Here is a 27,158-nt window from a genome sequence, read left to right as displayed (position 1 = left end):
TCCAGTCTTCAGAGCTCCTGAGTACAACCAATCCTTTATTGTACAGCCAGAGGCTTCCAATATAGGTATAGGTGAAGTTCTGAGTCAGCTGGATGAGAAAGGCATGGAACACCCAATCTGCTTCATCAGTAGGAAACTGAAGGAACATGAGACAAGGTGGGCAACCATAGAACGTGAATTTTTTGCCATTCTGTGGTCTTTGAACACGTTTAGACCATACTTGTATGGATTTACTTTTGTGATTCAAACAGACCACCAACCCTTGAGATGGTTAATGCAGATGAAGGGGGGGGAAATCCTAAATTGTTAAGATGGTCAATCAGCCTACAGGGTTTTGATTTTCCCATTGAACACAGGTCAGGGTGTAATCACCAAAATGCTGATGGTCTCTCCAGAAAGTATGAGGCGATTCATCAAGGGGTGGATTAAATGTTGGGGAGAATTCTCAGAAATGTGCTAATTCCCTCCACCTTAGAGACCCCCAGCAACTTTTCTGGATTTGGAGGACTTGATTTTTTTTACTTGGAGAGAGCAAGTCCCTTTTTCCCCACACTCTCGTATTTTAATGTGATTTTTAACACTGTTTCTTCTGGTTGTGGAGTCTGATAAACTCCATAGGCATCATCTTTTACATTGTGTCACACTGCACCTTCAGTGCAGTGGCACAGGGAAGTCTTTCAGATTTCCCAAAGGTTTAAATACCTTCTCTGGGATGAACTACTGTTTCCCAGAGCAGTAAAGTGAAATTGACTTTACTTACATTTGTAACTTCCTAGACCCAGCAGCTGATGGAGGGGTTACATAGTATTCCCTTTGTCTAGCTTCTCATGTAACAATTTTATGTTACCCTTTTCTCACTGAATGGCTGGTGGCAGTGGTTTTGTTTTAACTACCGTGGTGTGCATTTACCACGGGCTGAGTTGGCAGCTGCAGTAAAGCACCCAAGGGTGCAGGTGCAATTTTTTGTCAAAATGGCCCCAGTCTTCTATTTTTACCATTTTGTGGAAAAGTCCTTCTTGAGATTTACTGTGTGCCAAACCATGTTTGGTTCCATTGTTCGATTTGCCTTTGGTGGGATTCACGATTGAAGCCCGCCTCTGGCTCCAGGGTGTCTGGGGTGGGCAGGAAGTGAGGGAGGTGCCTGAAAACTCCCTGTGCTTAGTCTCCTAGGAGACCCAAATGCACTCTGTAGTGATTGGCTGGCTGACTGTCCGGCAAGGACAGCCACCCTGCTGGGTGACTGACAGCTAGGCTGGAATTAATGGGAGAGAACTGAATGTAAGGCGAGGCTTTTGGCTTGGAAGGCAGACTGGACAACTGGACAAAGGAAACGAAGAAGAACTTGAAGAGGATGCCTGCTGCAACTCCTGGACCATTGCTTTGCCCGGTGAAGCCCTGCTGCTGTGCTGAAATGCCAAATTCGTATCGACAGAGAAGCCTCTGCAAGGACGACTTCTCCCCTTGAGTTGGTGGGACCACTCCACTCCAAAGTAAGCCACCTGGACATCCTTTTCAGAGCTTGTTGAATTTCCAGAGTTGCTGCTGGAAACCGTATAGCCACAGAGAGGAACACCAGATTGTGTGTGTTGCTTTTAAGTTGGCCAAGAGCTCTAGCAAGATCCTCCGGACTCCCAGGAAGCAGGAATGACCAAGCCGGAGCCCCCTCAACAGAGTGCAGGCCCCAGAAGCAGGGAAAGGCCATCTTGACAGCCAAGATTCGCGGTGTTGCTATTAGCGGTAGTTACAAGGAGCTGAAACACCGAAGTGCCACTTGTTGGAAAGATTGCTGGTTGCAAGCGGTGACCGTCCCATTGCAGTGCAAGAGTTCCCAGAAGTCCTCTCTTGTCCCATGACTGAGGCCCAAGAACAGTGAGATCTGCAGAGCTGCTCAGGAACAGAAGTCATCTGCTGCACTTTTTCTTCAATACAAAGGTACTGTAAAAGTCTGAGAGAATTTACCTCTCATTGTAGAGCTGCTTCAGTTGCTTCGGTAAATAATTTCGACAGAGGGCGCTGTGCTTTGATGCCGTCGACTCAATGTCCCTTCGAGGGCTTCCATCCCAGAGTAGACATCATTGTCTGTATATATGGCACCTGCAGCGCCCGTTGGCTTCAGTTGTGTTTTTCTGCGATAGCTAACACTTTGAAGAATCACGAGGTGCTTCAGTTGAAAGTGTTACGACTGCCGCGCCAAGATGTCCCTCACGGGCCCCCATCAAGTGTTTCTGGTGCCTTGCCGTCAAACATCGAACAGCGGACAGTGAATCTGGTCAGTCAATGACCGGTAAAGCTCTGAAAGAGCGTAAAGGGAAACAACGGCGGGTAGGCCCCCTACTAAATCCCCTTAGGTGACTCCATCGAAGAAACGATCATTCGAGTCGAGAGGTGACTCTCCTTGAAAGAAAAGGTTAAAAAAAAAAAATGCGCGCTCTAGGAGTCTAAGGTCACAGGAAGTCGAAGAAAGGGCATTCTAAATTACCCACTTCAAGTTCATTGGATTCTACCACAGAGAGGAGTATAACTAGTCCAACTAAATCCTCCAGTCTAGCACAGTGAGGGAATTTTAGGCAGGAAATGCTGAAAATCTTCGAGAGAGAGAGAGAGAGGGCCAACCCCCTCGAATGAGATGGTAAAAAGCCATGCTCCAGTCAAGCCAACTAAGGCAGACAAAGGCCTAAGGCTACATTCTGCGTGCCCTCGTGCGCTGGACGTAAGCTGGAGACACCTGACGATCCTTCGAGATCCCGGCACGACGAGAAATCGACGAAGACTCCTCCGAGTCAACGGTCAAGCCCTTCGAGGGCTCAGTCGAAGTTGAGATTAATGGAAAAGTAATCGAAGATGTTGACGCCATCGCCGTCAAAGTCTTTGACACTGTTGGTGTCTAGGTCATTGGCGTCTTTACCTTCCAAACCTAAAGTAATTCAGAAATCTTACAAACCACTACCATTGAAAGATTTCTAAGTCTTTATCCTTTATGAGGAATAGTAAGACTCGGATCAAGATACTCCACCATTTGGATTGGAGTTAAGCACACCGTCCTAGAAAGCCTTGTTTCACAAAAATCCAGGCTTAAAGATGTATGTGAGCATTTGCAGTCAGCTAGTGAGGTCGACGCTCCACCTGAGATGGAGTTTGGCAAGACGGATCCGGCAGACCATGCTGATGCTTCTTATAGGCATCGGATGACTAGAGCAAATGACTTAATGGGATGGGCAGACAAGCTTTACTGTTTGAGCAAGACGACCTAACAGACATTCTGGATAAAGGTCCACAAAAGGATCCCATACTTATGTAGCTCTCCAGAAATGGGGCATGGCGAATTGGGGGGTTCCAGAGGAAGAACCCTGTGGTGAACAAAAACCTCACCAAAAAATATAGGCCATCTAGTAGCGACCCTAGCTACCCAACCTAGTTGTTAAGGCAGCAATGTCAACTTTGAAATAGACTGCTCACCCTACCATCCCACCGATAGTGATGATGAGCTGTTTGACCCTTGGATATGAAAAGTATTTTCTGCAGGAGGCATGACGTTAAAGTCTGCAAATTCCACTTGCTCTTTAGCAAAATTCACATTCACCCTGTGGGACTGTATAGCTATGGCTATTTGCAAGTCTCTGCAATCAGGATTGGACTCAGCTGATGGCATCAGCAGAGCCATTGCGGCAAGCACAGTAATATGCAGATTTGCGTATTTTAGGTAGTCTGGTTTTGCACCGGACGTGCAGTCCAGGCTACTCAACATGCCCTTTGACGGCACCCAGCTGTATGGCTGCAGCTGGATTCCTCCTTGCTACAGCTTGGCAGACACTTGTTCCTGGACCTTGGTTTAGGTGACGAAAGGAAGGACGTCTGACGGGCTCCTGCGGCTGTATTAGGGAGAGGGACCCCTCTGCTACGTGTTGCCTTTGTTTCCGCGGCATTTCAGTGTTTTGGCACCTTTTCCTCAGCGTCAATGAAGAGTGAATATTTCTGGTTGGCAGAAGCTTTCTCCCCCGGTCCTGGACTCTGGTGAGGGGACTCTGAATTAAGGTTTCATGTCTCTATAGGGTCCTCTGGAGGGTCTCAAAGATTTGGCTGGATTGGGACTTCGCAAGACGATGCACTCGTCAATGCACTAGTCAACTACCCCGAGCTATTTAACAAACTGTTGAGAAGAAAGTCCAACAGGTCAACAAGAGTGAGAAATACAAACTGTCTTGTGTTTCTGAGATTTAGACTTCCCAAGATTGGTGGTAATAGTTTCCCCATAAAGGTTGCTAAACTTTGGAACGCTCTGCCCCACGAATTGAGAGCAAACCTACCCTATCCTCACTTTAGAAAGAAATATGTCGCCCATCTCAACTTGACCGAAGGCTAGTCATAACTGTCAGAATGCCTACACTATGCTAACACTGATTATCACTCTACATTATAGCTGAAACTTAACTGTATATCATTGAATTGTATTTTACCGAATGCTTAGATCTACTCTGTCTTGTATGTAATCCTACCTGTATACTTATTATCTTCTATTGTCAACCATTTTTGAAACTTTGTAAGCCTTGCACCTTCTTAACTGCTGCGCCCGGTTATCTCTGGGTCTGGTGCACATTATAAATAAGTAAACAAACAATGGTCACAGGACCCCTGGCATTGGGCTTCTGCAGCTCTGGTGAGGCACAGCAAGTTGGGGGATGCACCAAATGGAAGCTTGTCTTAAGGCTAGTTGGTCCCACCAGCCCAAGGGAGGAAGTCGTCCCGTACGGGTCTTCCCAGTCGATCTGAAAATGGCGTCCGCACAGCTGCAGGCCTTCACCGGAGACCATACGTCACAGTCTAGGAGGGTGCTGCTGGCTTCTCATCACGTCGTCTTCTTCCTCTTCAGTGGTTGATCTGTCTCTAGTCCCAAAAAACTTGCTTTTTTCCCATTCAATCACACAGCAGGGTGGCTGTCCTTTGAGGACAGCCAGCCGCCAGTCAGGACTGGTTTCACTCAGGCATATCTAGAGACCAAGGACAGGGATGTTTTGGGACCCTCCCTCACTTCCTGCCTTTCCAGACACATTGGAGCGTGGGCGGGCTTCAGGGCTGAAGCCCGCCAAAGGCAAAACACACGAAGGACTCAAACCTGTATCAACTAACAGTAAAAGCCCAGAAGAAACTAACAAACAGAAAATGCTGAACAAAATAAGACTGGCCATTTTGGGAAAATGGACACGCTATACTGCAGCTGAGGGTTCAGCCTGTGGAAAAATGCACACTGGTAGATCAAATTAAACCACTGCCACCAGCCATTTAAAATAGGTTAGTGAGAAGTGGGATAGGGAAATGCCAAGTAACCCCGCAGCACTCCACATAGGGTGGTGTGTGCTGGTCCCACAAAGAGAAAAGTAAGACCGGAATCGTCAGTAAGACTTGGGAACGGTAGTTCACCCAAGAAAATGTATTTTAAAATTCAGAGAAGTCCAAGCAGTGCTTAATTTGTGCCAGTGGTTGACAGTGGCCAACACCAGCAGAGTTATTTCGGCACCTGAACTCATTCTGCCCAGGGGATGAAGGCATTCATCAAAGAAAGTTAACACGAAAGGGTTAACTTTCTTTGATGAATGCAATCGCTCGCTGAGGCCCAGCTACCCGTCAGCGTGGCGCCAGCCAGGACATAGCCTGGCTCTCTCCAATAACAAATTGTTGTGGGTGGACTCTTGTGATCTGACAGAGCTTGTGTACATGCTTTGGGGGGAGGGCTGCTTTTGCTATGAAAATCACACACAGCACAGAAGTAGCAGAAGAGATCCCCCTCCCCCTGCCTCCCCGCCCCTGCTGAATGAAGGAGAGGGGCCTGGCAGCCTTTCATTTCTTCCCCAGACCAGAGCCATCTGCCCACTGCTAATGGAGTTTCCATGTACACGAGCCGCGAGGTAAGCAGAGCCTTTGATTTATCAATGCATTTTTGTTTCTGGCATGTGTAGGTGGGGTTTCCCACCTGAATGCAAGGGGGACCCAGACATAATTTTGAAATTACCCAACATCTTCAGACGGCCCCCTGCGTGCCAAGATTACTTTTTCAAAAACGTATTCAATTTTGAGATTAAAATGAAAAAAAATATAAAATTGGCAGGCTCCTTGTTTTCCGCAGCATTCTGTGACTTGCCTGAGAAACGAGCGTCGTTTGCGTCTACGCACTTCTCGAATTCAGCAGCGCCGTGCAGACCCCTCATCAGGGAGGTGCAAGCGGCGGTGGGCTGGCCTGCAGGGAACTCTGGGGGGGGGGGGTCCCGGGACGCCTTTACAACCTGGGCCTCTTGAAATGTTCTCATAGGAAGGGGTCGGGCCTGCTAAAAATGTGTTCTATGGGGCAACTTTGAACATTTCCAGGGCCTCGTTTGGTTCTCAGTCCACCCCTGGGTGGAGGCACGCACAAGGGAAAATGTTGCTTCACAACCCCTGTGAGCAGCCTTCGCGCTCGATTTATCATGAGGCTTGATTTCATGTTTAATTAAGTGGGTTGCATGTTTAATCTTTATCAATTTGTGAACTTGAACGCATTTATCCAGCAGATTGCTGCTTTGTTCAGGCTTGATTTAATGTTTAAGTGGGTTGCATGTTTGACCTTTTTCAATTTATGAACACGAACGCGTTTATCCAGCAGATTGCCATTCTGAGATATGCCGCCGCTCGGGTTACACTGGGTAAGACCTCTGGAGGGTGTTTAGAGATTGTCTCCATATTTTATGGTTAATCTGCCGTTTGTTTTTAACTATATTTACAAACATTGCGGCACTAGCAATTAGAGCTTGGGTGACAGTGACAGGCTACACTATGTGTATAATTCCCTTGATTTCTGTCGGCTGACTTCATCCAGCCCTACAAACAGGACGTTACTTTGGAAATAGCTTTGGGCAACAATGAAATATGTCCTGGCTTCAATAAGGATGTTTCTCTGTAAACTAGAATGCTATAATGGTTAATACATTGAATATTAGGTTTGCTTTTTCTTTTCTTTCGCTTTTTCTCATGCCCAGCACTTGATGCACACATGATATGAGAAACATCACCTCATTGGAACTCTTTGAGCTTGCTTTAATGGAGCCTTGCTATCAAACTTTGCACTTGAAGCACCTGCCAGTTCTTCTTAGAGTTAATGACTTAATTGGCACTGTAGGTGTGATACCGGTGTAATAAAAACGTGTTAACCAGGTTTGCCTTCAGGCACTTGATTTATAAGCACTATACATGTCCTTCACTGACGTTCTGTTAGAAAGAAGTAATGGCAAAGCTAACAGTTTTGGCTTTTGTATAAGTATTAGGCATTTACCAGACACTACTATTAGATGTCCAGCCCAGGTATTTGCACCATTTTTCACCTGATACCATCTATAGGCAGGTAATACCCCAACGGCAGTGCCTGGCAAGTGCCTTTCCCATGCCTACACAAAAGCCCAAACTGTTGGCATTGCCAATGATTTTTACCCATGGGGTGAAGCTGACCTGGCTCTCTGTAACAATGCTAACATGTAAATCGATGGGCCCATATGGAAAGAAGATGTAACACAAGCGACTAATCAGCAGGGGGAAACACTGCAACACTTGTGGCAGCTAAAATAATTGTAGGTAATTAGGAGACATAGATTTCATTGGGTTGCTTATGGAGCTGCCAATCAAATGCCCAGATGCTGTAGTTTCTGTACAACTTCCACCTTTAACTTCTGCGTAACAGCGGGACCTTTATTGTCAGGAGGTGATGGTGCCTCTCCTGCTTGTTATGTGCAAGGCGGCATTACGGGTGTTGAGGCAGAAGATAAGAGGGCTATCCCGAACATAACCTCCACTTCAATATGAATAGGAAACCTACATAGAATAGACATGTAGAGGCCGCTGGCCATATCCTAGGTCATAGCAGGGGATGTCGAGGGGGGAAGGCGTCTGACCAGGATCATAAACCTTGGCTAAAATAGTTGGATATCGAGGTCTACAGTTATGTCTTATAGAGGTTTACTTATTAAAAAACCCACATTTCTAATTAAAGCCACATGACAGGATGCAATTCCTTAGAAAATCTTAAGCCAAAAGAATGTTAATGTTAAACTATAACTCCCAGGATGCAAGTTAATGCCAACCTGAAAAATCTCGTTAATCCCACAATACATTCAGTGATTTAAAACATGTAATAAAATAAGTTGTGAAATAAACAAAGATAGATATGTGTGCTCCTTCCGCATCCATCCCACTACTAGCCTGTGCCAGCAGTTGCTGCAGCACCAAACATGTGACATGGAGCAGCAGCAGTGTGATGGGCTGGTGGTGGGCCGATCTATGTCTAGCACTGAACTGGCACAGGCCGCGCGCCCACTGTGGGCGGCGCTGCACCAGGCATTATGGGGCCAATATTTTTTGGGTACTAACACTTATTTTTTTACAAATTAAGCACTGAGTCCAAGGGTATTCCCAGTGGCACTGCACCTAAGGTGATGTGTGTCACTATGCAAAAAGCAGATGCCTATGGAATTTGTCAGACTCCGTAAAACACAAAAAACAAAGTCAGGAAAAACACATGAGAGAGTGAGGAAAAGGTCCCACTCACTCAGGTGGAAAAAGTCAGAAGCCCTAAATCCAGCATAAGAGCTGGGGGTCTCTAAGGTTGTAAGGGAATTGGCACAGAAATGAACATTCTCCCTAACAACCATCTACCGGAGAGCTGCTCATTCAAGGTTCCAGATCCGCCCCTTGTGCAGGAAATATTGAGCCTGCTAGAGAAAGGTGCTAGAGAAAGGTGACGGAAAGGAACAAACGGTGGTACTCTCCCTATTTCCTAATCACCAAGAAGGATGGAGGATTGAGACCCATTCTGGACTTGAGACGCTTGAACAAGTTCCGCAGTAAGGACAAGTTCAAAGTGGTCACACGTTCTCAGATCCTTCAGCTTCAGGACTGGATGGTGTCATTGGACCTTCAGGGTGCTTACTTTAATGTGCCGATCCCTCGCAAGCACAGAAAGTACCAGAGGTTCGCGGTTCCCGTTATCAGTTTCGAGTTCTGCCATTTGGGCTGACCTCTGCCCAAAGGCTGTTCAAGTTGATGGCAGTAGAGAGTCTCAGGAGAGGGGGGATTCACCTCTACCCCTACCTGGACGGTTGGCTGATCAGGGCTCGGTCTCCTGAATAGGCCCTGGAACATCTCGGCATTACCTGCCACTCTCTCCACATACTGAGCTTCTCCCTCAATTAAACAAAGGTCCACATGATACCATCTCAAAGACTCCAATTCATAGGAGCAGTCCTGTATGCATCCTTGGGAAAAGCCTCGCCCCCCGAGGTGAGGGCTCAACACATTCTGCAGATGGTCACCAAATTCCAGAGCGCCCAGTGTCTTCTGGCCTTTGACTTTTTGAGGTTGCTCACCCTCATGGCATTCTGCATTTTCCTGGTGCCAGAGGCTCGCCTGAGAATGAGATCCCTTCAATGAACCCTCAGGGTGCATTGGTTTACATTCACGGGCAGGATGACGGAACTCCTTCAGGTTCCAAACCAGGTCGCACACAATTTTCTGTGGTGGGCCGGCAAGGACAATATTTTGAAGGGAGAGCCTTTTTGGCAGCCATGGCCGGAGATGACAGTAGTTACATATGCCTTATTCACGGGTGGGGGAGACCACACCAACGATCTGACAGTCGGCGGTCTCCATCAGAATCCAAACTACACATCAACCTTTTGGAGCTGAGGGCGGTCAGACTAGTAAGAATGTCCTAATAATGACTAACACAGCAGCCATGTACTACCTCAACAAGAGAGGTGGTGTAGGGTCACTACCGCTGTGCAGAGAGGCAATGCAGCTCTGGTTCTGGCAAATTCAAGGAGTGTCCCGGTCAGCGGTTCACCTAGCCGGAGAGAACACAGCGGCGGACGCTCTGAGCAGGCAGAACAGTCTCCCATGAATGGGAGCTAGCTCAGGAAGTCCTGCAAGAGATCTTCGCCCTTTGGGGAACCCCTCAAGTGGATCTGTTTGCGACTGGTGCCAACCAGAAGTGCGAGATGTACTGCTCAATGGAATTTCCTCCAAGAGGAGCTCTAGGGGACGCGTGCGTGGTGGACTGGATATTTCCACTCCTCCTACGCGTTCCTCCAGTCCCCGTGATTCCTCAGGTAATCAGGAGGTTGAGAAAGTTCAGGAAAACCATGATCCTAATTGCCCCGGATTGGGCCAGGAGGATGTGGTACCCAGACCTTCTGGACATGTCCATCTGCCCTCCAATACGTCTGCCACAAAGAGAGGATCTTCTCGCGCAAGAGGAAGGTCGGGTTCTCTATCCAGAGGTCAGGACACTCTGTCTTTACGCATGGTTTCTGAGAGGCTGAGATATAAGGATTGGGACCTCCTGGATGACGTAATGGAGATTTTGCTTTCGGCCAGAAGGCCAGCAACAAAATACCTGTACCGGTGTCGTTGGAATAAGTTAAGTAACTGGTGCAGGGATAATAATGTGGATCCATTTCTTTGTAATACTCCAACAGTACTTTCTCCTCTTACACCTGGGAGGACACAATCCATTCGAAGAACAAGTTACTTACTTACAAGAACAAGTTACAAGTTACTTACCAACTGTAACGTTCTTTTGGGGCTCCAAATTGGCACTATAAAAGGATATCTGGCAGCACTATATCTTTAAACGTTCCTGGGAAGAGGTGTCCTATTTTAAAATGCCCTTAGTAATTCAATTCTTGAAAGGGCTAACAAATGTGTATCCCCAACACCTTTTCAGGTGCCCATCTGGAATTTGAATTTAGTCTTAAAATTTCTCATGTTTGCCCCTTTCGAACCTTTACATTTTTGCCCATTAAGACTTCTCACTCTTAAAACAATTTTGTTGGTGGCTATAACTTCAGCCCGCAGGGTTAGTGAGTTGCAGGCACTTTCTTGTAAGCCTCCTCACACCATTTTCCATAGAGACAAAGTTATTCTAAAAGTCAAACCATCTTGCTTGCCTAAAATAATTTCTGATTTCCATCTGTCACAGAAAATGACCTTACCTTCTTTTTATCCTCCTCCTCACGCTACTAAGGAAGAGGAAAGGTTGTATAGACTGGACCCAAAAAGGGCTATCAGTTTCTACATTTCCCGATTGGCAAATCTTCGACCTTGTGACCAACTATTGTTGGGTATAATGGACACAAATTGGCCCTTGTAGTATCTAAACAAACTCTATCCAGATGGATAATTCTAGCTATCTCGGAGTGCTATAAATTGGCTGGAAAAGAGCCTCCAGATGGATTAAGGGCTCATTCAACCAGAGACATGGCAACTTCCACGGCTCTTCAAAGGGGTTTCCCGGTGCAGGATATTTGTGCGGTGGCCACCTGGTCGTCACTGCACACCTTTTGTGAAGCATTACTGCTTGGACTCTACTTCATATCAAGGAGGACTCTTTGCAAAAGCTGTCCTTCATTCAGTCCATAATTGAAATTTTTGGTACTCCCTCCTCCAAATTCTTACTGCTTTGGGAGCCTATCTAAAGATGAGGAATACGTGGGAGGACACAATCCATTCGAAGAACAAGTTACTTACCAACTGTAACGTTCTTTCGATTGGATGTTCCTCCCACGTATTCCTCATCGACCCTCCCAACCTACCCCTCCGTAGTTTACACCAGTTGCACTCAAACTTCCTTAAGAGCCTGAGGACTTAAAGCCTGATCAGCTGATGTGACTGTGAACACTGTAAAAATAGAACTGATGTAACGTACACTGCTCGAACCCTTTATACAGCGGATGACGTTGACACTCAATGGCGGCTCTCGAGGGACTACGACTCCGCGGTCTTGAATACAGCGCCCACTGGTGAAAAATGTTTCTGAAGCAGCAGAGCTGGGAGACAACATATCTAAAGGTGAGGAATACGTGGGAGGAACATCCAATCGAAAGAACGTTACAGTTGGTAAGTAACTTGTTTGTTAGTTGCATTATCAGTCCGAAGGGTGAGTGAGTTGCATGCTCCATCTAGTAAGCCTCCAGTTACCATTTTTTTTTTATTACAAGGATGTCCATGGGGTTAAACCTTATTTTTTGCCAAAAATGTGTCGGATTCCATTTAGCCCAGAAAATTGTGCTTCCAACTTTCTATCTGCCCCCTCATTCTGACATGGAAGAGGAAAGGCTACATAGGCTTGATCCCAGAAGGGCTTTGAGCTTTTACGTTTCTTGGATGACAAAGGTACGTCAACACGACCAGTTTTTCATTGGGTACACTGAACACAAACTGGGTTTTCCGGTTATAGAGCAAAGTTTGTCCAGATGGGTAATTCTGGCTATTTCAGAGTGCTAGAGTGGCCAGGAAACCTCCCCCGGAAGGTCAAAGAGCTCATTCCACAAGGGGTATGACAGCATCTTCCACTCTTCAAAGAGAGGGGTGCTGATAAAAGACTTTTGTGCGGCAGCCACTTGGTCTACCATCCATACTTTTACGAAGCATTACTGTCTGGATCCATCCTCTAGCCAGGAAGGAGGATTTGGGAAAGCAGTCTGGTACTCGATCCATGGCAAATCTTGAAACTGAAAATTCTTACTCCCTACTCCAAAACGTAACACTGCTTAGGAAGTCTATCGTAAGATGAGGAATATGTGGGAGGGCACAATCCATTTGAACAACAAGTTACTTACCCCATGTAACGTTATTTTGACTGGATGTTCCTCCCACCAATTCCTCATCCCCCCTCGCAGCCTACCCCGCTATACATTTTCCAGGCATTACACTTTATGCACTTTCAGTTTAGTACTGTCTGGGACTCACTGAGGCTGGTAATTCTGCATGAAGAAGGCGTAAAAACAGAAGTGTAGCCAACGGGCGCTGCACGTGCCGTGTATACAGACAATGACGTTGACTCCGGAATGGAAGCCCCCGAGGGACATTGAGTCGACGCACATCGCCCTCTGTCAAAAATTTTCCAAAGCAGCTAAAGCTTGAAGATATTTGATCAGATGAGGAATACCTGGGAGGAACATCTAGTCGAAAGAATGTTACCAGGGGTAAGTAACTTGTTCTTCTCTGTTCCCATTGAGCTTTCCTACCCTCCTCTTCCATTCCGTCCAAGTATGTCCTATTAAAAAAAAAAAAAGAAATATCGCCTACCTTTCACAAAACTGATGGTAACCTTATGTAAAATATATATATTTTTTCCCACTCAACCTGTTCTTGAAAGCTTGGAAAATGGTGAATTCAGAACTGCAAACCATTTGTTCCTAGCTCCTACAGGGGAAAAAAACACTGGCTTCGAAGGGATTCATTTTATTGGCATTTTCTGAAAAAGACATTTTAGAAAAGCCAGTCCTATCTATAGACCTTCCTGTGTCCTGCACACCTGGGTACTAAAAACAGTCACCACTTTCAATTTGTGTTATGTACATAGAATTCAAAAATCATGAAATGTATAATTTCAATGTTGAAATCTTCAAGAGGTATTTTATTCCTCGAGGAGGCCAGCATACAAGGTTTGAGCTCGACACGTTTCAGAGACACTGGTCCCCTTCTTCAAGAGCAATTGACACTATAAAAAAGGAAATGGCTCCAGTGATTTGATAAGCAAAACAACCAATATTCTGATAAAGAAAAGAGAAATGCATGAATAACTTAAAAGATATTACGTGAGCTTGTATTTGATCCATACTAGATCCCAATGTACATGTGTATTAAAAGACAGTCCAAGAGTGGTCCCTAATATCCACATCCACAGTATTGAAAGTGTGCAGAGTGCTAATTTGGTTCCATGGTGAACCAAATGTGATAAGAAAGGGATTTAATAGTTGGGCTTAAGGTGCCCCATGCACGTTATATAATTCTCCATTTGATGCCAAGTAGTTAAAAAAACAAAGTGGGGGGGTCAAAAATCCCAAATAAAGCCGAAGAGCCAGGCGAAAGATTCCCTACCTGTCCTTTGTTTGTAGTTAGTACAATATTTACTAGACCGGAAGACAGGATGCCTGCACGGTGTCGCAAAAGTTCATATGGATACTATGCTGAAAGTGTAGGGATGAAGCTACATAATCGGTAATGGACTATTATTCTTATAACCTAACACTTCTTAAATCGTAAACTGATAAATCAAGGGCGTTTCAGTAGTTCAGTAAATCTCGACTGCAAGTAGTCCACAGCAGTGTTCAATCATCATTTCCGTATGCCTATGAGTAAATAAGACAATCTAGTTAATATCCTTGCACTCTGCGATCTAGAGATGTAATGAAGTCCTGCTCCAATTATCCGTGCATCTAACGCACATGCTATCTAGGTCTGGCTGGATTCAAGAATGGCCTTACCCAAACGTACACGTGCAATCGTGCAGGAAGAACTATCCAGTATTCGGTCTAAAACAGGTCAGCAAAATCATAAATCGATTGCAGTCTGAACAAATAGCCAGAAATCCACTGAAGTGTGGTTTGTATTTCAGAAGCTATGGCAACAGGAGCTGCTGAAAACGTGTGACTTTACAGCCGCGTTGTCAAGAGAATCTCAATGGGAACTATGGGAAACGTAGTCCCAACTGAGTAAAGGAGCTATAATATAAATGACACCCTCAAATCTAGTAATGAGGTGTCCACAGTATCAAGGAACAGGATTCCTATCTGAAGAGTATATGACTAAAGCTGCAAGCCTGGTCAGACCGGAGTATTCAAAAATGGCAGTCATGTTGCATAACTGAGCCTGTTCATTTACATAAAAAGGGAAGGGCGCTGGTAAGAGGAGGTGTGGGGGGAGGGGGAAGATATGGAATACAGGGCTCGTTCCAGCCTATTTTTAACATATTAGTATCCTGTGCTTAGCCAGTTGAGATAAAGTACATAAAGTGTACATAAAGGACTGTGCTAAAATACAAAATGTGAAAATATCAATTTTTAGTCTGAGGTTATCACTACAGATAAATGTCACATATACCACTCTTGGTTCACCATCTATCATTACAGTGTGTATTTTCCGATCAACGTTATATCTCCTTGAACACAGGCTAATGTTATATACAATCAAAATGTTGTCATAGGCGACGCTCTGCGAGAAGGAACACAGCCCATTGACCTGTTCTTTGGGAAGGTACCCACACGAGAGTCCGCAGCCACACTTTGGCTCACTGTACCTTTCACAGATGGGAAATATCCATTTGCATATTAGTCTTTGTCCCACCCACAAGGGCAGTCCAGCACCAAAATGTCAGGCAAACCTTCTTTGAACAAGAGTACCAACAGCAACCCCAGACACGTGTTTCAGCCTTGTTGGGCCTCATCAGTGAGGTGGAGCTGTGTCGCAATATGAGCTGCATAGCTACCTAGACCAGGTGGCGCTATATTAGTGCACGCAAGAGGAAAGGGAATGGTTGGATCATCCATAACGGTTGAGGAGGTTTTATCAGCAATCAAATCCTTGTTGTTGGGGGGGGGGGGGGGGGGGGAGCCCTGGGGTGGATGGCCACACAGCTGAATTCTACAAACACTTTGCGGTAAAGTTGGCTCCACATATATTACAGGAATATAGCCGGAGTCTTAGGGATGGTCAGATGTCAGAGTCACCGAGAGAGGCAGTGATTGTTGTACTGCTGAAACCTGATAAGGCTTCAGACGACTGTTCCTCCTACCGCCCTATCTCCCTTATTAATCTGGGCAAAAAGATTCTGGCTAAAATACTGGCGTCCATATTGGCACCCTTGATGCACAGATGCGTGATGGCGGACCAATTGGGATTTATACCTGGGCACTCCAGTCTATGGGCTGTACAGAGTGTTTGGTTTGATGTCAGTGGTTCAGCAGGGCGACTCAACAGTGGCGGCAGTAGAATGTCCTTTTCTTTTCACAATGTTGCGCGGACTGGGGAAGGGGTTTATTTCCTTGGTCTTGTTGCTTTATACTTTGCCTAATGCCAAGGGCGCATGGCCAACTAACAATGGTTATATCATTGGAAAGAGGCACGAAACAGGGGTGTCCCCTCTCGCTGTTCGTATTAGCGATTGAACCCATGGCCGAGCTAATCGGGGAGCGGCATCTCAATAGTGGGATACAGCTATATAAGCACAGAGTGGTAGTTTCCCTTTATGCGGATGATATGGTTCTTTATGTCACACACCCGCAATATAACCTGGGTCTGATCATGACGGATGTGCTGGCCTTTGGAGACTTCTCTGGGTTAAGAATTAATGCCATGAAATCAGTACTCTTCCCACTCAAAGAAGACACAAGGCGGTTCTAGGATGGGTGTGGGTTCCAGTGGCTTGCGACCTACACCTGGTATCTGGGGATAAATATTGCGTGACCCTCGGAAGAGTTATATAAGCGTAACTATGGGCAGGTGTTGGAACAAGCCAGGTCGTCAGTGGACACATGGATGGACCTGCCCCTTAACCTTTATGGGACGATATCACTAGTTAAAATGGTGTTATTGCTGCGTTTCCTGTATGTATTTAATGTGCCCATGTCGCTACCAAAAGCGTATTTCAGAGTGTTAAGGATCGGAAATTCTGCGGTTTATCTGGGCAAGTAAGCAGGCGCGGGTATTGTGGCAGAAAATGGTGGCGCCACTAGATATGGGAGGACTGGCACTGTCGAACTTTGACATATAATATTAAGCCGCTCAAGCAGGGTTTCTCCTTTATTGGTTTGGAGTCCAGGTAGACAGAAGACAAGTGGAGCTGGAGACGGTTATTGCAGCCCCCTTCCTCCTGCGCGTGGTCGTACTAACAGCCCATGACAGGACTTTGAAGGTGGACAATAAGGTGGCACCGCCCTGCAGGTCATGAGGTTGTATCAAGCGTAAAACAAGGGGGATGTTATTTACTCTCCGAGCCTTCCGGTCATATACATCCCGGGATTGCAAGTATCTAATGAACTGGGCTTTGTGAGCAGCATGAAGCGCTTGACCATATCCTGGATCTTTTCCTGGAAGGACAATTTCTGACGGTGGGTAAGATGAAGAGTAGGGGAGATCTCATGTCTCTAGATCTGTTCCAGTAAGGAGCCTGGAACTGGCCCCTATAATGGACAAAATGCTCAGACAGGTCTATAATGGCAAAGTGATGTCTGCCCTTTACAACATGATTTTGGACACTGGAGCGGGATGGGGAGACTCGTCCTGAAAGAAATGGGAACAATGGGGTGCACGGTGCCAGACGAAACGTGGGCTTACTAGGAAAGTGGCTTTTAATAGCAGATTTAAATTGATTCACTTCAAATATTTACATCCATTTTATTACTCAGGTTCTGCTACATAGTTTCTTCCTGGACACCCCAGATGGGTGCATTAGATGCACCACTTCACCAGCAGACTTTCTGCATGTAGCATGGGGGTGCCCGGTACTGCGGTTCTGGGAACAGGTTTTCAAGGCACTAAATGAGATTGTCGCGGAAAGGGTGGAACCAACAGCAGTGACCGCCTTAATGGGTTATACCAAGCAGATCCCGGGACGGGTGAAAAAACTGGCCGGGCTGCTCCTACTCTTGGCCAAGAGGAGAGTAGCAATGGTGTGGGCGACAGACTACAAGCCCCACAAGTGGAGCAGTGGCGAGATGATATCTTGTATTGTAACGAAATGGAGAGAGAGTATGGCAGGTTGCTTTTTGGTATGTTTTTCTTGCGGTGTGTTTGTTACTGCAAAATTTCTTTAAAAAAAGTAACACGCAGGTGATCTCTAGTAAAACCTGTGTGTGGGGGGGTTATAAATGGAAAGATATATTTGCTTTTTTACTTCTGTCTAATTTTATTTATTTGTGTACCCTGTGTGACTTTGTGTGGCATTACGCAACCCTGTAGCGTTTGAAGAGGTCCATTACTGCTCTGATGCCTTGCTTGGGTTTGGCTAGACCGAAGTGTCAATAACCCTGTTCACTAACTATGGTGGAACTTGAAGCATTCAGAAAGAAGGCAATGACGGGCGCTCTGTTAACAGCTTCTTTTGAACTCTAACAAACAGACATTGAAGCTTTGTCTAGGACTACCAGAAATAACCTTGTATGGTGCTAGTTTGCCTTTGTCAGCAGAGATCCAGCTGGATTCTTTCCTGAAGGCATTTTTGTGTTAACAAGATGACTGGGTAGACCGGTTAGGGGAGTTCGCCTGTGCTGCTTGGCATGAGAATCAAAGCACCTCACCCTTCTGGCGTCCTGGTGTTATCTTTATCTCTGCTGGACCTTTCATCAGATGGCCCTGTTACTGTGTTCTGGTGTGGAGACCTCTAGTAGCGTATCTTGCTGCACATTGTTCTAACCATCACTTGTGAACCCTGACTAGGGTCATTGTTGCTCCATTACCAGCCTCAAATTGTCATTCTGGTTCCTTTTTAACATTAGTGCCTTTTGGCTGATTCCTACTGAATCAGGGTCTTTGTTTACTGGTATTACCAATCCGGCTGACAACTACAATTCTTTGCTGCTCCAATGACCCCTCCCCCATAGTTCATTGTTGGCCTCTGATTCCTTTAGTGGCTCTTCTCAGAGGTCCAGACTGTTCCTTAAGTGGTTGTTCTGGCCTCCTGGTGCAGCAAGGCTTTTGTTGACCCCTGTCTATTCGTCCAACAATCGCATCCTCTCCTGCTTCTGAGGTTTTCAACCAGACTATTTGGTCTGGATCTCCTCTTGGGGATCACCCTGGTCACATTTGGGCCTTGGTTCCTTTATTTCATGGCTGTATGGCTCCTGTGCGGACCCTCTTAATCCAGAACTGAACTGCAGGAATCCCTGCTGGTCATGCAGTGATTGAATCCTCCTTACTAATCTACAGATAGTCTTTAGGTCCCGCGTGCTTGTGGGTCCTCCTGTGCAGATCACATACTTATCTTTGTGTTAACATTGGTCCATTGATTCCGAGGGTAGATTGAGAAAATTGGGACTTGGGTAATTGTTCCTGCAGGATGCTGTTGGACTTTGTGGCCTTGTATTAACATTTCATGATCCTGTGTGTTTACCTTTCTCCAGCATTGGATCTTTCATGGATTCACATGCTTAAATATTCCCCGTCGTCAGACTGGGACCCCTCGGTACACATATATAGCCTTTTCCTATAGGAAAAATTTCGACACTTTTGTGTCCTATCTACGTCCTTTTAGGACCCGCCTACACATGCTCCGTAGGCCGTCCCAGTATAAGAGGCCCGCCCCCGCGGTTCCCCTTCAGATTTCAACCGTCTCCAAAGTAGTGGGATCTCCTCGCGTTGTCTTACTATTTTGTACAAGGTTGCGTTACTGGAATTTGAGTACAGAAAATGTCCTGCATGTCAGGAAAAGCGCTGTTCCGCCCATGCGCGACGTGCGGCTTGAAAAATGTTTACGAGGGGGACGGACATATGGATTGTATATATTGCCTCCACCCTCATCATTCGGCGGATAACTGCGACATATGCAAAGGGTTTTCTCAAAAAACCCTCAAAGACCGCAGTCGACGACTGGTGGCATGGCTGAATGAGGGAGAGGGGGCATACCCCCCTTCGGAGGTAGGCTCCACACAATCTGCGAAAACATCACGCCGCGCTACCTCGCCGGAACCTCCGGCGAAGCAATCCCAACCGAAGGAAAGAGTCGTCTGGAAGCCACTCAACTAGAGACTCCTCGTCAAAGAAATCATCTTCATCAAAGGAAAGGAAATCCTCCTCGGGTGATCATCATAGATCGACCACGAGTCGAGAGTCGAGGAAAAGCAAGCCAAGTGTGGAAAAGGCGGGACCGCCAAAACCACCTGCTAAGTCACCATCGTCGACGGCGGCCCAGTCATCGGCCACCACCCTGCCACTTACGCAGGTGGCATCCACCGTCCCACCAACGACGACGTCGACGATGGCCTCGTCGACGGGGGTTCTACAGGAGGCCTGGAGGCCTGAAGTTTTTGATCTGAACCCCCCGGATTCTTTACTACAAGAACGGGCTGTGTTGCTGTCCTCGGAGGACGAGAACGAGAGAATAGCTGGCCCAGCAGACCTAGGGCTACGAGTGGCTGACAAGTCGTCGACGAGGGGATCCGTTATACCGGTATCTGCCCCTCTTCTCAATCCTCAATCTGTTTTGTCGTTGGAAATTCTGTCCACGCTTCAATCGTTGTTAGTCGTTGGACCAGAGACTACCTCAGGCAAACCTGCCGCAGTCACCCGTCGACGAGCCTCCCCCGTCGACGAGCCGGGCCCGTCCCGTCAACCGACGCACCTACGCACGCCAATCTCAGCACTGGCACAAGAGGAAGGTGAGTTGCCAGATTCGGAGTCTGACAGGGGAGCCGTGTCGGATATCTCATCATCCCCCTCCAGGGATCCAACCTGGGAGTCAGAGGTGGAGTTGGAAACCCCTAGAAGCCCAGCTCACCCGTCCCCTCCGGACGACATTGCGTCATTCCATTCTATGATGGAGAAGGCATGCAAAGAATTTGGTTTGTCCCAGGAAGAACAGAAAAAAGACTGTTTTTTCTGTTCGACCACATGGGTAAGAGAAGGAGGTCTGTGTTCTCGATACCAATACTAGACCATGTATGGAAGGAGGGGTTGCAGACAATGCGTCACCCGTTTTCAGAGCCGGCAGTGAAAGGACGCCTGGAAAAAAAGTTTAAGGCTCCAGAGTCTACCCCCAAGTGTTTATCCTCCCAACCAACGCCAGACTCGGTGGTGTCGGCGGCAGCGGCGAGGAAGGCGAAGGCCCAGCACAAGTGCACGACTCCTCCGGAGAACGAAGCGAGACGCCAAGATGCCTTTGGCAAAAAAGTACTATCCGTGGGAGCGACCACAGTAAAGGCCGCAAACTCTCTGGCAATTGTGGCCAGATACGATAGGGTGATGTGGCATAGGCTAGCTCCGTTGCTTGATCATCTTCCGGAAGAGCATAGGAAGGCAGCGATGTTACTCGTCCGAGAAGGTGAGGGAGCCTCAAGTCACGCAATAAACATTGTGGTGGACCTCGCTGAGTCAGGCTTCAAGCAAGTCAATAATGGGGTCGTATTACGTCGACAGTCATGGCTTAAGTGTACCTACTTCAGGCCAGAAGTACAATACAAAGTTTTAGATATGCCTTTTGAGTGAGACCTTCTTTTCGGTGAGAAGGTGGACGAAGCCCTAAAGGGAATGAAAGAGGACTCGGACACGGCACGTTCATTGGGTGCCCTCCAGAGTGGCAGAAACTACAAGTCTTTTCGTCCCTTTAGAGGGGCTTCAGGTAATTCAAGATTCGAGGGGATTGGGTCCTCCGACGTATTCCATATCTATGACAGGTAATCACCACAGCTGTGCTGCTTCGGAAACTTTTCCGGCGTCTGCGTCCTGCGTCGATGACATCGATACGCCGACGTCGAGGACCTCCTCCGATGTCCGACGTCATCCGATGTGATAAGTAGGACGCACGACGCCTGTAGCCTCAGTTCCGTTTTTTCCGCGAACGTGTTGCTTCGTATTTCTCGGTTCTAAGCCTCGACTCTTTGGAGTTCTGTTCTTTCTGGTTCTTCGAACCTGTTCGTTTGTGAATTTTGGCGATGTCTTCCACTTCGTCTTCAACCCCGCGTCCGGGCTTTAAGAAGTGCGGGGAGTGTGGGTCCAAGATGTCGGTGACTGACTCGCACGACGCCTGCCTCTGGTGCCTCGGGGAGGTCCACGACACGGATGACTGTGTTGACTGCCTGTCGCTCACGTCCAAAGCCTTACGCGAACGTAAGAAGAAGTTGTCGGTAGGTCGGGTGTCCAAGCCCCGGAAGTCGAAGTCGGCGGGGCTTTCGACGGATGATTCGAGGGGTGACTCTCCGCGTCATCGTCGGAAGTCTCGTCGGTCTTCTTCTAGGAGTGGGTCTCGCCACTCCTCAGCCTCTTCGAGGCATTCTCGGAAGTGCCGTCACCGGTCGCCTTCCAGGACCTCTTCCGAGGATTCTGCCCGGCACGTCGGTTACCCCACCAGCCGTGCGACGCCGGAGGAATGGGCTTCCTTCGGGAAGAAAATGTTGGCGATTCTTGAGTCGCAGGGTACTCAGCCGTCCGCGCCCCCGAGTGGGGTCGGCCGTGTGAGGTCGAGAGACGCCGCTCGCAAGAGTGGTCGGCACGAGTCACGGGAGCGGTCCCGTTCGGACAAGGAGGCTCGTTCTCGCCGTACCCGTTCCAGGTCCCGGTCCTCGACGCGTTCGAGACCGTGTGCTCCTGTGAAGTCTTCGAGGAAGACGTCGACGTCTGAGGCGTCGAGGGCGTCGACAGGCTTTCTCGAGGCTCCGGCTTCGAGGACGTCGTCGAGGCCGTCGCCGTTCAGGTCGTCGAGGGACACGCTCGGGGCTCCGGCCTCGAGGGCTGTGTCGACGCCGCCGATACTGGAGGCGCTGCATCTGACGTCGACGCCGATTTCCTCGACGCCGATCCTCTCGGCGCCGTTGCCGGTTTTCTCGGCGTCGGCGCCGATTCGCTCGACGCCATCGACGCCTTTCGTGTCGGAGGTGCCCCGTGTCACGATCCTTTGGCAGACCAGTTTACCCCTCCCAGGGATACAGACGTGCCTCCCAAACTGCAAACCGTCGCCGGAACTTCCAGACTTCCAGAAAAAGACCATCATATCTGTCGTCGTCGAGAGACAAGCAAAATAAAGATCAGCAGTGACATACAACACACCGTTCTGGGGGGAAGAGTTTCAGCATATGTCGACGAATGGGAACGAATAACGACGGATCAATGGGTGCGGGATACTATAAGAAACGGACACTCTCTACAATTCAAACACAGCCCTCCGCAAATTCCACCTGCGTTCACCACTCATTCCCATCTGAAGATACTGCAACAAGAGGTAACACTCATGTTATCAAAGGGCGTGATAGAAGTAGTTCCAACATCACAGAGAGGTCAAGGAGTCTACTCAAGATATTTAGTCGTAAAAAAGCCGAATGGCAAATGGCATCCCATTTTAGACTTACGCCATCTCAATAAATCTTTGAAGAGCCTAAAATTCAAGATGCTCACTCTGCAGGAAGTGATCCGCGCTGTTCAAAGAGGGGGATTTTCTAGCGTCCCTGGATTTACAGGACGCGTATTTCCATATTCCAATGTGTCGGAAACACAGGAAATTCCTAAGATTTGTAATAGGGCGGACTCCATACCAATTCACGGTTCTTCCTTTTGGGCTCAAGACCTCCCCAGAACGTTCACGTAATGCCTGGCTCCAGTAGCAGCCTGGCTAAGGAAGCAAGGCCACCATGTATACCCATACCTCGACGACTGGCTGGTAAGGGGATCCTCCCCAGCATCGACCAACACAAGTTTACAAGCCACCATGCAGCTTCTACAACAGCTGGGATTCGCCATAAACTTCGAAAAATCCTCTCTGCAGCCATCGAGATCGCTGGTATTCCTGGGGGCATAGTTCGAGACCCAGTTAGGGCTAGTGAAACCTTCTCTCGACAGAACCTCAAGACTCAATCAACAAGCATGCCGACTACGGCGAAACCCCAAGATCTCAGTGAGAAAATACGTTTCGGTCCTAGGGGCCATGGCATCCTGCATCCATCTGGTGGAAAACTGTCGCCTATTCATGAGGCCAGTCCAGGAATTCCTCGCGGACCGATGGACGCAGGCTCAAGGATCGTGGTCAGACAAGATAACCATCGACAACGACAAGCCGCTTCGGACCCTTCAGTGGTGGCAGAGTTTCCACAATCTGAACAACGGCGTACCCCTACAGGAGCCGGAGTTTCAGCGAACCATAGTCACAGATGCGTCCCTAACCGGATGGAGAGCTCACATGGGTGCTCTCCAAACGCAGGGTCGCTGGTCTCCAACGGAGTCACTCCTACACATAAACGTGTTAGAACTCAGAGCAGTACGATGGGCCTTGAAGGCATTCCTACCACACATCAAGGGCTCGCGAGTACGAATACTGACCGACAATACAACGGCCATGTTTTATCTGAGGAAACAAGGAGGGACGTGATCAAGAACTCTTTCCATAGAAGCCCAGAAAACATGGCATTGGGCATTAAAGCACGAAATTTCCATCGTGGCTCATCGCCTTCCAGGAGTGAGGAACTCCCAAGCAGACTCCCTCAGCAGAAGCATGGCCCAAATACACGAGTGGGAAATGGACACAGTTCACCTGATGAAAGTGTTCCAGAAATGGGGTCACCCCCCTCTGGACGCCTTCGCAACCAAAGACAACAAGAAATGCGAGCAATTCGCAAGCAGAGGGCCTCAAGAGGGTTCCATGGGGGAGGCATTCTCCTTCCCATGGACGGACATGTTCCTTTATGCTTTTCCCCCGTTCCCCCTCATACGGGGGACAATTCAGTGGATACCCAGATACAATTGCCGGGTAATTCTAGTGGCACCACACTGGCCGAGGCAACCGTGATTCTCCGACCTGCTTCACCTGTCGCTGGAACATCCCATAGCGTTTCCGAGAGTCCCGAACCTACTATCCCGGGACAAAGGCACGGTGTGGCATCACGACCCGGACAGTCACAACCTTACAGCCTGGCTCCTGACTTCTCGGAGTTCGGTGCTTTAAACGTTGCAGAGGATTGCCAAAAAATTTTGCAGGCGGCCCGAGCCCCTTCTACAAATAAATCTTACTCCTATAAGTGGCGGAGGTTCTGTGAATGGTGTTGAGGACAACAAGGCCTACAAGCGTTGTTGGTGACGCCGGAACAAGTTCTACCTTACCTGCTCCTCTTGGCGGAGAGGGGGGTTATCCTTCACATCGATAAAGGTGCACCTGGCGGCCATCGCCAGGTTCACGAGGAAGAGGCAGTCGTCTCCTCTATTTAGACAGACTTGTGAAACACTTCATGAGGGGTTTATTTCGAATGTTTCCCCCGGTAAAACGTTTCCCCCCCAACTTGGAGTCTCAACACAGTGTTGGCAGGCTTAATGAAACCGCCTTTTGAGCCTATGGCCACGTCCGACATAAAATTCATATCGTGGAAGTTGGCATTCTTGATTGCTATCACATCAGCTAGGAGAATCTCGGAACTGCAAGCGCTGATCGTAGACCCGCCATACCTAAGATTCTTTAAGGACAAAGTGGTCCTGGCAACTAATCCTACGTTCGTCCCAAAAGTTCCGACAGTGTATCACAAACACTTGTCCATTGTTCTCCCTACTTTCTTCGCGACACCATCGACAGCAGAAAAAGCTCTTCATACCGTGGACGTTAAGAGGGCTCTGAAATTTTACCTACATCGTACACAGGAACTCAGGTCTACTCGACAACTGTTCATCGCATATGGTCCGTCGACGAGAGGAAAAGCAATCTCTAAACAGGGATTGGCTCGATGGGCCTCATCGACGATTGCGTTTTGTCACTCCAAGGCCGGAAGGCCACTGCAAGGACATCCTAGAGCCCATTCGACAAGATCAATGGCCTCCTCAGCAGCTTTATGGGCAGGAATTCCGCTGACTGACATATGCCAGGCTGCGGCATGGTCAGTGCCCCACACGTTTACCCGCCACTACTGCCTTGCCAGGCAGCATGCGGACGAGGTGCAGATGGGACGAGCTGTCCTGCGCCATCTGTTTCAGTAAGGTAAGCTCCACGCTGTGGAGAATCTGTTTTCTACCTTTTTGATGACAGTATACTTTATGTGGGTAAGGTTATATGAGTTAACTTATTCCTACTGTACATATGCATTGTGTAGTATGGTGAGGGTATATTACATTACATTCTCACCGCCGTCTCAAGTGTTACTGCTATACAATCTATTCTAAGCATGTGAATCCATGAAAGATCCAATGCTGGAGAAGGGAATAGTTTCTTACCTGTAACTCCATTTCTCCAGCATTGGTATCTTTCATGGATTCACATGCGCCCGCCAAACCTCCCCGGAATGCAATGTATTTGATTGATAAGTTTAACCCTTCCTACTTTGGAGGGGCCGAAATCTGAAGGGGAACCGCGGGGGCGGGCCTCTTATACTGGGACGGCCTATGGAGCATGCGTAGGCGGGTCCTAAAAGGACGTAGATGGGACACAAAAGTGTCGAAAGTTTTCCTATAGGAAAAGTCTATATATGTGTACCGAGGGGTCCCAGTCTGACGACGGGGAATATTCTAAGCATGTGAATCCATGAAAGATACCAATGCTGGAGAAATGGGAGTTACAGGTAAGAAACTATTCCCTTCTGCTTTTTTCTAATATTCTACAATGTTACCTTAATCAACTAAACTGTAAATATGTTGTACTCACTTGTGCCCAACTTTAAAATAAAGAATATTTGTAAAAGAAAATGTTTTAATTTGGTGTTTACCTTTCTAGGCATTTCATCACTTGCAAAGTTAGGACAGCTCGGAGGAACCAAGTTGTAAGCAAAGTAGGTTCACCAATCTGAGAACAATATATAAGGCTTGAGAAAAATATCCCTAGCACCTCTCCCTCGTAACTCCTGCCACCCGCCCCTAAGCTGAAAGTGTATTTTCATGGCTTGACCCAAAAGGGCTTTGCGCTTTTGTGGTCTGAAGCTAAAAGAAATGATTTTAGCTGCACGGCTGTGCTTTTGGTCAGCCTTGCTAGTTGTCGCAAGGTCATTGTGGTGAGAAAACAAAACTTCCCCAGATGAATAGTCCTTTGCAGTACTGAATGCTATATGCTGGCGAGTAACAAGGTGCCTTGTCTAAGAGGGCTCATTCAATGCAAGGTATGGGTGCTACTTCAGATCTAAGGGTCATGTCCATTCTGGGCATTTGTTGGGTCACAGCATGGCCTGCGTTGCAAATGCATTACCTGCATTCCATGGTTGGGAAGGACTCCAGATGTCTGTCCTTCAGACATTCCTGTTGTACGTGCTGTTTCTTTGCTATCCTCATTCCCACCTTTTGTGTTTATTTCTTTGGTTGACTTTCATGAGATGAGGAATCTGTGAGAGTTCTCCATTAGAAAAACAAGTTAACAACATTTTTTTAATGTTCTTTCTGATGAAGTACTACTGGTAACACATTCCAGTTGTTTGATTTCTTGGCCCCTGAGTTTCGAGATAATAGCCGTAAGTCTTGTAATGGGGCTTGTGCGACTCCCTTCAGGTACCTCTGAAGTCCTGCACGGTGCCAACAGCGCCGGACGAAGTGGGTGCAGAGCTGCATTAACACCCCATGGTGACTATTAAAAGAATTTCAAAATCCAGCCTGCACATGGGAAGATAGTTCATGAGTGGTAGAATCTGTGGCAGGAAGTACTTAATCAAAAAGTGAACTGCCCAAAGTAAGTAACTTGTTTCTTAAATTAACCTGTTAATAAG

General features: G+C 47.6%; 1 protein-coding gene across 2 annotated transcripts in view; it reads left to right on the top strand.

The window, feature by feature from the left end:
* RNF168 (ring finger protein 168) overlaps positions 1-27,158 on the top strand; it is a 246,835-nt gene that overhangs the window by 217,884 nt on the left and 1,793 nt on the right. The gene's annotated exons all lie outside the window — the stretch shown is intronic.

The sequence above is a fragment of the Ambystoma mexicanum genome, chromosome 10 (genome assembly GCF_040938575.1).
Source record: "Ambystoma mexicanum isolate Mex_15411 chromosome 10, UKY_AmexF1_1, whole genome shotgun sequence".
Classification (NCBI taxonomy): Eukaryota; Metazoa; Chordata; class Amphibia; order Caudata; family Ambystomatidae; genus Ambystoma; species Ambystoma mexicanum.
Note: the sequence above shows the minus strand (reverse complement) of the source record. Positions and strands in the feature narration are given on the sequence as shown.